The following is a 14,526-nucleotide window of genomic DNA, read 5'->3' on the forward strand; positions in this document are numbered from 1 at the left end:
TTCCGCTATTTTGGAGTACTCCTTTGATCCGGAGCCCATATTTTTGGTACATATCTTTCGTGGTACATATTTCTGTATATATATATATATGACTATTCGGGGTACGGCGGGGCCCTGTCCCGTCACATGTTTCTGTTATGGTTTGTAGAGGCCTGTAGGCATATATGTGGGTCATGGGCCGTGTTTGTTCGATTATGTCTGTGACTTGTGCCTTAAGCGGTCCTGTTTCCTATTATGGCCAAAACGGCCCATATGTTTGTGTATGTATGTATATTCGGGCGATGTGTATTCCGCCAGCCTGCCGGCTTTTGTATGATATTTCTGCTACAGGTGACCGCTTAAGATGACGTCTGTTCTCAGTATCCGTATAAATTAACATATGCTAAATGTGAATAAGTTATTAAAATGTCGATCTAGTTAGTAAGTCTGTATGGGTGTCCAGTTAGGGCACTAGTCACGGCCCATGGGGTTGGGTCGTGACAAACACGTCAAGAACTATGGTTAAGCTACAGGAAGATTCAAAACGTATTCCAACGTTAGTAGTTTATTTCTAGAAAATTAGACGACGTTTCCCTTATATTCAAACCAACCACATAACAACCAAGTCAACATCAACAACCACACGTTCAAGTACTATATCGAAACTAACCAAGACATGATTCAAGGATACTCCAAACAGCCCGCAAAACATTCCAATCAGCCCATATATTACAACATTCAATAGTAATTAACCTATTGACTACGACGTATTCAAGTTATTCTTAACAATCTACAGTCGTAACATTTCACCAAAACGACCTTATAACAGTCCAACCATTATAGCAACATGACGCATAACTCTAATTACACTTAATCTTCCAATTCTACAAGAACGACAACACGTCCCAAAACAGCCCTTAATTAACAACATAGAGATGCCCGATAATCTCACGAACGTCTACAAATACACCAAGCAAACCCCATATGCTTCCCGAAGGTACATATTTCGTTCCATATGTTTCATGCCCGCAGGTACATTATCTCATACACTCTTTTCATCAAAATTTGCGAATCATATCAACACATACACGACAACAACATCAATTATTCATATGCAAGAAAACTACCTTAACATCACAATAAGTCCTTAAAACAGCCCACAAAACAAATACAACTTCAACTTTAACCATCAAATTCCTTCACTTTCATCACATAATCCATGACAACAACAACTACAACATTAATTAAAATTAATCCACCATTTTTAATTAGAGCAGCCCCTACACGACCCAAACAACGCCTCAACATCAACATACACAATTCCTTATATCCAATCCACATCTACCAAATTATAGCAAGTTCAAATCATCTCCAAAACATGTAGAAAAGGATTAAATCTTACCTTAGAGACAAGCTCTTATTATCAACCACGGCCGTGAGCTTCCTCCCTTTTTTTTTTCCTCCAATTGAACTTGAAAATCTAACAATTTATGGTGTGTGTGTGTGTGGGGGGGGGGGGGGGGGATGGCCGTGAGCTATTTAGGGGCTGCCATGGCTGGCCGTGAGCTTCATGAAGCCATGCCATAGCCATGGCCGAACCCTCTCTCTCTCTAGAGCTTTAGAGCTCCTCTTTCTAAGTTCTATTTTGCAAAGTTGAAATTGTAATGTAGTTGATAACTTAGTCATCAAACCATAATCTTATATGGTGCCTACAAAATGGACACTTGTCCATCCTTATGACATGTGTCCAATTTTCATTCAACACCAATCAAATTCCGCCATGTGACGTGGGGCCCACTTAGTGGTCCAATTAGCCTAATTAATTGTTAATCCCCACTTAATAATATAATCATGGTTAATTAATCCCTAATCTCCACTGAGCTTTTGAATGATCCGACGTGCAAAAGTACGGGGTATAACATCCTTCCCCCCTTTGGAACATTCATCCTCGAATGTTAAACTGGTCCTGAACTCCCAATACTTACCCAAATGTTCTCTTATTTAATTATGCCCCTCACATGCCTCTTTCAATGGTCGATTCGCTATAATTCACTATAACGCATTCCAGGTCTCTACATAGTCATTCCCGTAATATTTCCTCCTTCTTTTGCTTTTGAAGGTAATTATTTCACGTCGTTGTCTTTGCTTTCCTCTCTATTTCGCAGTTGGTTGTCAGTTGTATTGCGAGCTCTTCTGCTGAAGTGTTATTCTTTCTCTTGTCTGCATACTGTCACTGATTGATTCGGACTTGTATCCACGGTGCACTTAGTTATAACTCGACTCTTTCCTTTTCTATAGTTACTCCCTTAAGATGATACATCGTTCACTTCACTTTAGCTTCAAATAATTAAATAAGATCTTGTTAATGTGCAGACATCCCTCATCGATTTATTAGACTTTACAATTTTTGGAGTATTTCATACCTCCGGTGCTTATAGACCCTTCACAGACTCTGTGGCTAAAACGACCTTTCCCAGGGTATAATATTATTTTACTTTGATAACCTTGCTTTGTCCTGCTGTTACAGCCCGTAAGGAAGCTTCAACATCATGTGTCACTTTTCGACTTTCTTTTTTTAAAGGTTTTTAATTGTCACTTTGCTTTTAGTTCTTGATCTCGATCTTTAGGGTTGATCAAATAGCGCTAGGGTTCCCTCATATTATAACTTCACTGTCATCCAGTAACCAGTGACCCGCTTGTTCTGGTCGTCTCGGTTAAACAATTTCACAACTTCCTTTAATCCAACTTGTAACTTCCCTTATCTCGGGTCGTTTCTTTATCTTTACTTCAAACTCTTCTGTTGCCCCTTTACTTAAATTTGCTCTTAGTTCTCCTATCATGCATCATATTGCAATCTTAACAAGAGTATGTGTAGGTGCTCAAATCAGCCCGGGAAATACCTTAGCGTCGCCTTAGTAGTCTTAATGCAGACCCTATATTCTGCTTATATCTTTCAATTGATATCAAGGCTCAACTATGGCTATGTCCTATCTGTCCTTAGTACTAATTCGGTCCCGGTAATTTGGCTCAAACCATTTTCACCTTTCCTTAATGTTTCCAGAATGTCACACCCACATTGTTGTTACTAAATCCTTACTCTTCTTAACAAGTACTCACTTGGTCTCATTCTTAACATACAAATATGCGTAGCTTGCATAACTACTCTTGTATAGCTTGTACAAAGTACATCCAATCTTAGTCATAGTCTTTCCTTCTCCTGGTTTATTCTACTTTACATATCTTATTTGTACTAAAACTTACTTGCTATCTATCTTGTCGTACGCCTGTCCCTTCCTTTACTTACCATTCAATTTTCTCATATTCTACTATAGGAGATTCCCTATCTCTTCTTCTTTGCTACTTATAAGTCATAATATCATTAGCAAGCAACCCCGTGGCCAACGTCTCAACCTCCAATCCAGTATAGCATTGCTATCCTTTATAATATCTCTTAAGTTACTCGTTACCATTTTCTTGTCGTATTCTTCCTTTTTATAGGCATCCACTTTCTCAGGTCATATAATACAAAATCTTTACAAATGATCCTCAGTCTTGTCTCAAATACCATCCTGACTACTATTCGTTTATCGCTGGATTCCAGATCTTACCAACTTGTTTCCGCATGGGATCTCACTTGAAGTTTGAGTATCAATATTGGATATATTATAGTGTCAATTGTTTCCATTTGTACTTACTTTGCTTTCACCCGCTTCCCCCCCGTTGGGGTTGTACTTATACCATATCCATGCCTTTTCTTTATCATTTATAACTTTGATTCCCCACGTACGAAACCTCGACCAAATCACGAAGCGATGAGAACTCTCGATATATAGTACAAAATCTTATCTGATGGTTGGTACTCGAGTAATGTAATTATTGTAGCAATTTATCCAAAGCCACATTCCATTTATTCCGGTCAGTAATTAGCTAGTGCTTATAGTCGTTTCAAATTCTCAATTAGATAGCACTTATATTTTGATGATAAGTGTCCCAAGCTTTCTTATAACACTATCTTTATCCCAATGGATATCATCTGTTTCTTCTAATAAATTCACAATACATCAGTTGTTTTGCAAATCCACAATCCTTGTCCTTTAAGGATTTCACTATTTCCGAGGCGAAGTCACATACACGCAGTACTCCTTTATGGCTCATGCTCTTTCACCCTTGTTGTATACCCAACGCTAACTCCTAACTTACTCAAAATCATATCAAATTCGTCTTAATAGTGGTCTTGTCTTATCACCTTCTCGTTGTACTACACCTTAAGTTCGTAGCTATATATTTCCCTTTTATCCTATACTTATACTCAATTAATTGCGTCTGTCTTGGGTCCTTCCTTTAGTATTCCTTTCATTTCTCCTGTCTATGTCCATCTTTTATTTTGTGCACGGGGAATCTCATGCTACTCCTGTATCCTTCGGAAAACACTTCTTCTACATAACCCCTTTCTCATTTTCAAAACATATTCTGTTCATCCCTATTTGTTCTTATCATACCAGTGATTTCCTGGCACTTATTTTGTCTTGTTGCTCATCTTTCTTTAGTTTGGTCTTTCACAATTCTGTCGCTTATATTACCCGTTTTCTTAGCTAGACATGTCATAACACATCGCTACACTGTAATCCCACTCGTTTTCTTCTTATTTTCTTCTTTCACTTAACTCCTTCTCTTCCTGTGCTCGCTTTCACTTTTGTTACCACTTGATCTCTATTCTGAAATTTCCCTATAGGACCTTGTAAGTCTTTCTTATTCGTTCTATATTTTCTTTTCCATTTCACACTAATCACATCATATCTTTTAATCACTTCCTCGCTAGGCTTTACTCATTTTTATAACAATCCTTATTATATTCACGTAATATCCTGTTCGTAATCAATCCTATAGTGTAAAACTTCTTAACCTTATTCATGATTCTTACTATGGTTTAATTACACTCTGTGGAGTAGGCGTACTTAACCTTTGGTCAATCTTATCCTTAATATCTCACAGGCTGTCTTATCAATACATTCGTATTTGTCATAATTCTTCCTCCTCCGTATTTTTATCTCGATCATACTATTACTCCTTTTAGCCGCAAACTCGTCGTAATTTATCCCTACTTATGCTTTCACTCGATACCTCAATAAAACATTCTACTAAGATTTGCCACCTTTTCCTAAATCATCCCTTAGTGTCACAAGCCCTTTCCAAATTATCCTAGCATTTCATCAACAACACATGAAACACATGATCTACGACAGCCCACAAGTTTGAGTTTTCCTTCTACAAATTCCATCTCCAATTAGTTGATTAAGAGCTAATGAACTCAAGAACATAAATATATGATGAAATGTTGCCTCAAGAACACAAGAACGCTCCAACTCCCAGATTACGTTACCCAAAGCATCCTCCAAAACCACCACAAGAAGAAGAACTAGAATCCGACAAGCACCATGGGACTTCTCATGCTTGATTCACATAGTTTAACTTCGGATTTGTTCTTGGGTCATGAACGAGTTATTTAGTTCATAAACTACTTGTTGTATGCTTTGTACTCTTCAAATAAAAGTGAAACTTAATTGTGGACGTTTTTGCTCTTCAACATGAGCCTTTTCTACGGTTAAATGTGGCTGGAAAGTATTCTGGTCCATTCAAATGAATTCCAAACTTTGCTACTCATATATGCTTCTTCGAAATAAAATTTCCCAAATAAGAATCATGCCTCTTACGGATGACATGGAGGGTATCTCTTAAAGCTTTAATCCAACATAATAAATTCACCCTATCGATATCAACTTTCAAGACGTATTATGAATTTATATCTCATTCTCTTTTTTCTATTTTTGGGAAAAATTTGGCAGAGTTTCCTCTGTACTTCTTACTATCCCAAAACCTGCACGCAGGAAATACCAATAATTCCTCACAAGGCCAACATATATACGTATATCTCATATCATATCATAGCCACACAGGGCTCCTAATTTCAAGTAAAAGTATAAAGATGTCGAAACTTACCTCACATATCACACCTCGAGATGTACCTGATCCTTTAACGATTTGTCCTGTTATACCTTCCTATCTACCTTCCCTTTCATTTTTCAACTTTAAATTTCAATCATACTTCAATATTTTTACCTTATCTGACATGCATCTTTCACACCGTTGCTTACCTGTGTACTTTGTAACTTCTAATATCATCAGTTACTTTCTTCCGTCGATGCCGTTCTTCAGCTGAAATCAAGGGTCAATATAAGGAATTTCATTTCCTATGGCTGGGCTCTATCGCACGATCTTAGATATGAAAGAAAGGTAACATCCTAAATGTCCTATAGAATCCTATTTATAGATGTGGTGCACAACACACCGATAAACAGGACTCTACTAGACACGGTTTGTAGACACTCCGAGGATGAACTGCTCTGATACCACTTTTGTCACGACCCAACCCCATGGGCCATGACTAGTGCCCGAACTGGACACTCATATACATACCTACTAGATATAGTCAAACTGAATCTATGAACAATATGGAAAACTCTGAAGGTTCATAACGTCATCATATGTATATATCCAGATAAACTGTCTCCTGAGGAGTCTCAACTAATCAAATCATAAAATGATACGCAAGCCGACAAGGCTACCACTACATACGAACATATCCATAGAACATCGTATAGACACCGCTGAACAAAACTTATACACAACCCACACATATGTCTACAGACCTCTAAGAGTATCGATAGCGAAATATGACGGGACAGGGCCCCGTCGTACTCCTGGAAAAACATATACATATACATCATAAGATCTGTACCAAAAGTCTAAGCTCCGAAATAACGGAGCTCTCCAAGACAGCTGATTGGAAATACTAGGCTAGGGGATCACCGAATCGAGTGTCTGTACCTGCGGGCATGAAACGCAGCCCCCCCCCCCCCCCCCCCCCCCCCGAAGAAAAGGGGTCAGTACGGAATATGTACTGAGTATATAAAGCATGAAATACAATAAAGAGGATCAGAACTGAAATAGAGATTACCAGAAACAAGTATGACTTCTAAAATATCAATACACTTGCCTTATGAAATGAAAATCATGCATATCAATATAGTATATCATATCCGGCCCATTATGGGACACGGTGAACAATGCAGTGAAACTGTGCACGAAAACGTACCCCGGCCCGGGACTCGGTGAAAGACATATTGAGGCATGCACGAGCAGAGTAGTGAGCAACTATATGCAAACTAAGTCATATCTGAGACTCAATAGAATAATCAAAATGAACCATCATGATAATCAAGACAATAGTCATATCAAGTATCCTTCGAACGTGACTATGGATTATATCGAAATAGAACTTCTGGAATCATAGACACATATCAAGACATAGTAAAATAAGTTCTGGGAATCAAGTACATTAGCCATCCTAGTGTCTCTAAGAATAGGAGCTTTTTTTAAGTCACATATACGTCGTCTATTTGTTTCATAAAGATTTGTCACGACCCGACTAAGGCCGCGATGAGCACCAAGCGCTACCCCACTCGGGCACCCCTTTAATATACTTTCACGTAACGTCTAGGTGAGCCATAAATCAAATCATGCATTCTAGCCATCAATCATACTAGTCCTAATTGGACGACGACATTTCTTATATCATCATAGGCATCTATGCCATATCAATGTACATGGGCCGACAAGGCCAACAAAATGACATACAAAATTATAGGCTGACAAGGCAAAACACATCTAACCACATACACATGTCTACGAGCCTCTAAGAAGGTTATAACATATCACATGAGCGGGGGTCCCGCTATGACAATAATTATGTACACAAAAGAATAAGTACCCAAAAGCTATAGCTCCGAATGAAATGGAGCTCCGCTATGTAGTCCCTGAAAATATAGCTATGGATCGAGCCTGTCTCCCTGTGCACCTGCGGGCATGACGCAGCGTCCACAAACAAAAGGACGTCAGTACGAAGAATGTACTGAGTATGTAAAGCATGATCAATATCAATATGAAATCTTAAGAGTCAACATATGAGATAATATAACATGGGAGATAATAATATCGTCGTCATAGCACTTACTTGTTTCCACAAGACATTCCATTTCTATTGCGTATCCGTGTACATACATCCATATCTGTATTTATTTACCTTCACATTCATTTTTATAACATATTCGTACTCATATTGATGTCTTATATACACACACACATATATATCTATAGCTATAGCGTGCTCGACCATAAAGGTTCGGTGTTTCATACATACTTGGCCAACCAAGGCTCAAGGTCATACATACCTGGCCCTACCAAGGCATCAGGGTTATCCGTACCTTCTGCAGAAGTGTGCGCGCGTTTCATAATCATATACATACTCTATACATATTCCTATACATATATTCTTACCCGGCGTCAAAAGATCGAGGTCTTATTATAGCCCTTCATAGGCACACATACATATCATAGCTCGTAAGTATCTTTAGCATCATTTTATTCTCATCATCATTACTATCATTGTCATTATCGTTACATCTACCCTATAGGCTTACTCGTCATACGAGGAACTTAGTACAATCGTACCACATCGAGCATCGGGAGCTTACTAGCTCGAAGAATCAAATCGTATGAAGGGAATCATAGTCTTATAGGAGATTTAGACGTTTGGCCAAAGAACCATGCCTTATGAAAGAAGGGTTAGCCTTACATACCTTTTCGTTCGACTATATAACACTTGCACGTTCCCTTCCACGCTTGCGTTTATACCTTCATCAAGGTCATACTATCGTTAGAATTGACAACTAGCATAAATGGCTAAAGCTAGGGAAAATCGGACACCATCTCCTTTATTTATACAACATTCCTCCATATCGTAATTCAACTCCCAAACGTGAACAATACATTTACAATATCATAACAATAGCCTTTAGTCATCTACATTATCCATATTCTCAATTCACTTCCAATTTTCCATATTCAAGACCATAACACACGATTTCGTCCATTCACATACAATGCCTATTTCATGATCTTAACGTCATTTATAACCCATTCATGTCACAACACAACAACAATCATGATTCAATTCAAACTATTTCTCAAAACGTCACTATTCATCTTTCATGACCCATTTTGCTATACTCTTCTAAAATCCAAGCATTTCAACTTCCAAATACCTTAAACAACATATAAATACCATAAATCTTACCTTAGATGTTCTAGGAACAAGCCTTAGTCGAAATACTCCACTTGAGCAAAAACCCTAGTTTTTCTCCATTTGAATTTCTTGACTTGAATGACCTTTAATGGGTTTGCTTACACTTGATTCACTTATTTTGTGTTGTTGATCACTAAAAACCCTTGAAAACTTGTGGAATATATGTAGAGAGATTCTTTAGACAGAAGGGGTGTCAAGAAGAAATGAAATGAAATAACCTTGGTCCCTTACATTTATTGAGCCAGAATCTGTCCCGACCAAACATACGGACCAACATACGGTGCGTATAAATTGTACGGGCCGTATGTTTGGTCATACAATTGGTCCAGAGAGTTTGGCCACTCTGGGTTGATTATACGGTCCCAAACATACGGACCGTATAAATTATACGGCCAGTATGTTTGGCCGTATAATCCCTAGTGATCCCGAAGTTCGTTTCGTCGTCTCGTTTGATCTCCAATCCTTATGGAACCTTCTTAACACTTGTTCAACACTTCAATACCAATCCAAGGGACATTATCACTCTTCTCCAGGACATCATTAAGCTCTTACTAACTCATTACTCGAAATTTCTTTTCGATGCTTATCAAAATACTTTGCCTTCTCTTGGCAATCCTCTTCCCCCATCTCTAACATCTTTGAACTCTCACCTAGAATCATCGAATGTCATCGCTCGCCCATGAAAACATCGTATACTCATACTCCTTACTAGTTCATTCACTTGCGTACCAACGGAAGATTTTCCGAGGTGTAACATTCTCCCCCCCTTAAGAACATTCGTCCTCGAATGTTAAAGTCTTCGGGGATTCTATAAAAATTTTGCCAGAGTTTCCTCTGTAATATGGCACTACCATCCTGTCACAGCAGCCCACAATAACAATGCCTCACAGGGCAACAACATAATAGCAATAGAATTTGGCCACACACAACCCAAAAGCATAAAAGCAAAACATACATACCTTATGATCTTGACGTCTCATCTTGGATCTCTTCCAAGGGCTGAAATAACTGCGGGTATCTGGATTGCGTGCTTTCTTCCGCTTCCCACGTCATTTCCTCTCATTTACTGCTTCTCCATAGAACCTTAACTGAGGCCACCTCTTTGTTTCTAAGCCTCCGTATTTTCCTATCTAGTATGGCAATGGGTACTTCTTCATAGGTCAATTTCTCTGTCACTTGCACATCATTTACTGGGACGATCCTGGTAGGATCTCCAATACATTTTCGGAGCATCGAGACGTGGAAAACTGGATAAACTGACTCCAAATCGGGAGGTAGATCTAACTCATAGGCCACCTTGCCTAGCTTGCGCACAATCTCATAAGGCCCAATATACCGGGGACTAAGCTTCCCCTTTTTGCCAAATCTCATAACGCCCTTCATTGGCGACACTTTTAAGAATACCCTATCCTTAACTTGGAACTCTAAGTCTCTTCGACGATTATCTGCATAGGACTTCTGACGACTTTTAGCCGCTAACAACCGATCTTGTATGAGCTTGACTTTCTCTATGGCTTGCTGGACCAAGTCTGGCCCTATCAACTAAGCCTCTCCTATTTCAAACCACCCAATTGGGGATCTACATTTTCGCCCATATAAAGCCTCATACGGTGCCATTTGAATGCTAGAATGATAACTATTATTGTAAGCAAATTCAATGAGTGGCAAATGATCATCCCAACTACCTCCAAAATCTATCATACATGCCCGTAACATATCTTCAAGAGTATGAATAGTACGTTCGGCTTGTCCATCGGTCTGTGGATGAAATGTCGTGCTAAGGCTCACTTGGGTCCCTAAACCCGCTTGGAAAGACTCCAAAAATTTAGCTGTAAACTGAGTTCCTCTGTCTGAGATAATCGATACTGGAACACCATGGAGTCTCACTATCTCTTTAACATACAGTTTTGCATAATCTTTAGCCACATACGTCGTCCTGACTAGCAAGAAGTGAGCTGACTTTGTGAGTCTATCAACAATCTCCCATATGGAATCATACTTACGTCGAGAACGGGGTAAGCCTGTAATGAAATCCATGTTCATCACTTCCCACTTCCAAGTTGGGATTTCTATAGCTTGCAACAATCCTCCCGGCTTTTGGTGCTCGATTTTCACTTGTTGGCAATTAGGACATTGAGCCACAAATTCCGCTACATCTTTCTTCATCCCATTCCACCAATATACAGACTTGAGATCATGATACATTTTCGTCGCTCTGGGGTGGACAGAATAACGGGAATAACGAGCTTCTCTCAATATTTGGTGGCGTAGCCCCGCCACATCGGGAACACATAATCTGCCTCGACATCGAAGGACTCCGTCTCCTGAAATATCAAATGATGACTCCTCTTTCTGGGGGAGTGTATCTCTGTAGTGCATTAGCATGGGAGCTTCGTATTGCCGCTCTTTCACCTCCGCGACTAGCGACGAAACTGTTGAATTCTAAATAGTAGTTCCCTTGTTACCTGAGTCCACTACTCGGACTCCTAGGCTAGCTAATTGCTGAAGCTCACAAGTTATTTCTCTCTTCTCCGGTCGTACATCACATAAACTTCCCATAGATCTACGGCTAAGAGCATCAGCTACAACATTCGCCTTTCCGGGGTGATACAAGATATCAACATCATAATCTTTTAGCAACTGTAGCCATCGTCGTTGCCGCAAATTCAACTCCTTCTGCCTGAAAATATACTGAAGGCTCTTATGATCGGTATAAATATCCACATGGACACTATATAAATAATGTCTCTATATCTTTAAAGCATAAACCACTGCGGCCAATTCTAGATCGTGGGTCGGATAATTCTGCTCATGTTTTCGCAGTTGCCTTGAAGCATATGCAACCACTTTACCGTGTTGCATCAATAGACAGCCTAGCCCAACACCTGAAGCATCACAATAAACAACATATCCTTCCAATCCCTCTGGAAGTGTCAAGACTGGTGCAGAAGTCAACCTATCTTTCAACTCTTGGAAACTACGTTCGCTAGCATCTGTCCACTGAAACTTTGCCGATTTCTGGGTCACTCTTGTAAGTGGTGCAGAAATAAAAGAAAAACCCTCAACGAATCTCCTGTAATAACCTGCTAAGCCCAGAAAGCTACGTACATCCGTAGGAGTTGTGGGTCGTGGACAAGTCTTCACAGCCTCAATATTTTGGCTATCCACTCGAATACCATTGGCTATAACAACATGCCCTAGGAATGCCACTGAGTTCAACCAGAACTCGCATTTGGAAAACTTTGCAAACAACTCTCGATTTCGAAGAACTCCAAGGACAATACGCAAATGATCCGCATGTTCTGCCTCGGATCTAGAATACACCAAGATATCGTCGATGAATACAATCACGAACAAATCCAGAAAGGGCCTGAACACATCGTTCATCAAGTCCATGAACACTGTCGGCGCATTGGTTAGCCCAAATGACATTACTCGGAACTCAAAATGACCATATCTTGTTATGAAGGCTGTCTTAGGGATATCTTTCTCCCTAACTCTCACTTGGTGATACCCGGACCTCAAATCGATCTTTGAAAACCATTTGGCACCTTGCAACTGATCAATTAAATCATCAATCCTCGGAAGAAGATATTTGTTCTTAATCGTCACTTTATTCAATTGCCGATAATCAATGCACATTCTCAACGAGCCATCTTTCTTTCAGACAAACAATACGGGTGCTCCCCACGGGGATGAACTAGGCCTAATGAAGCCTTTATCAAGACAATCTTTCTCCTTCAACTCTTTCAATTCTGCGGGAGCCATTCTATAGGGAGGAATAGATATAGGCTTAGTGTCTGGCAACACCTCAATCGGGAGGAAGGCCTGGAAGCTCTTCCGGGAACACATCCGGGAATTCATTCACCACTTCGGCGACTCAGCTTCTACATCTTGAACTCGTACTAGATGATAAATACACCCTTTTGTGATCATTTTCCTTGCCTTTAGATAGGAAATAAACCTACCTTTTGGTGATGCCGTATTTCCTTTCCATTCTAAAATTGGTTCTCCCGGAAACTGGAAATGAACCATCTTCATCCTACAATCAACATGGGCATAACAAGAAGCCAACCAATCCATGCCCATAATGACATCAAAATCTACCATCTTTAGCTCATGCAAGTCAACTATAGTACGGCGGTCACATATCACAACTACACAATCTCTATATACTCGGCTAGCTATTACCGATTCACCCACGGGTGTAGACACCTCGAAAGGTTTGATCGACTCCGGCTCGACTCCAAATCGACCCGCAATATATGGAGTAACATAGGACAATGTGGAGCTCAAATCAATCAAAGCATATACATCATGAGAGAATACCGATAATATACCTGTGACCACGTCAGGAGAAGACTCAAGATCTTGGTGTTCAGCCAAAGCATAAATGCGGTGCTGAGGACCGTTAGAAGTGGGAGCTCTCCCTCTGCCTCTACTATGGCCGACTGGCGCATGTGAACCTGGCCCCGTAGGGCGTGCAGATGCTGAAGATCCGGCTGCCGACCCTGATGGCTGGGTCCTACCTCTACCATGTACTGAGGGGAAATCACGCATTATATGGCCTGGTCGACTACATGAATAGCATCCATCTGAGCCCAATCGGCATCAACCCCAATGCAACTTCCCACACTCGGAACATCGTGGTACAAGTGGCCTTGACTGGCCTAAATCATCTCTGAACTGAGGTCCTGAATAGCTTGGACTCGGCCCTGAACGAGCAGATCTATCAAGGCTCTGGCCTGAAAACCGTGGAGATGCACTGGTCATAGAATAGCCTGAATGTCTAGGGAACTGCTGCCTGTGTCCGCCTCTGGACTCACTCATCGGGCTTGAAGATCTGGCCCTCTTGCTATGACCCCTATCCTGCTCGCGTTCACTTCTCCGCTGCTCTAGGCTTTCTTCTAAGTTCTGAGCATGTGCCTGAATGCGTTCATTATCCATACCGTCCTGAAGGGACGCAGTCAAGCATCTATCCATCAAGTGTGGTCCTAAGCCCTTCACAAGTCGGTGTACCCGGTCACCCATATCCGCTACCATGGCCAAAGCATACCTGGCCAAGGAATTGAAGCGGAGGCTGTACTCTAGAGCACTCATGCTACCCTGCCTCAAATTTAAGAATTTATCGGCCCTAGCTCGCCGAACCTCTAGAGGCATATAATGACGGAGAAAAGCATCAACAAACTCTTGCCATACCGGGGGAGGTGCATTGGCTCCCCGTGAAGCCATCCAGACTGTATACCACTGGATCGAGACATCTCTGAATCTATATGACGCTAACTCCATCGACTCGGTGTCTGAAGCATGTATCAATCGAAGCGTCCTCAACATACCATCAATAA

The sequence above is a fragment of the Lycium barbarum genome, chromosome 10 (genome assembly GCF_019175385.1).
Source record: "Lycium barbarum isolate Lr01 chromosome 10, ASM1917538v2, whole genome shotgun sequence".
Lineage (NCBI taxonomy): Eukaryota > Viridiplantae > Streptophyta > Magnoliopsida > Solanales > Solanaceae > Lycium > Lycium barbarum.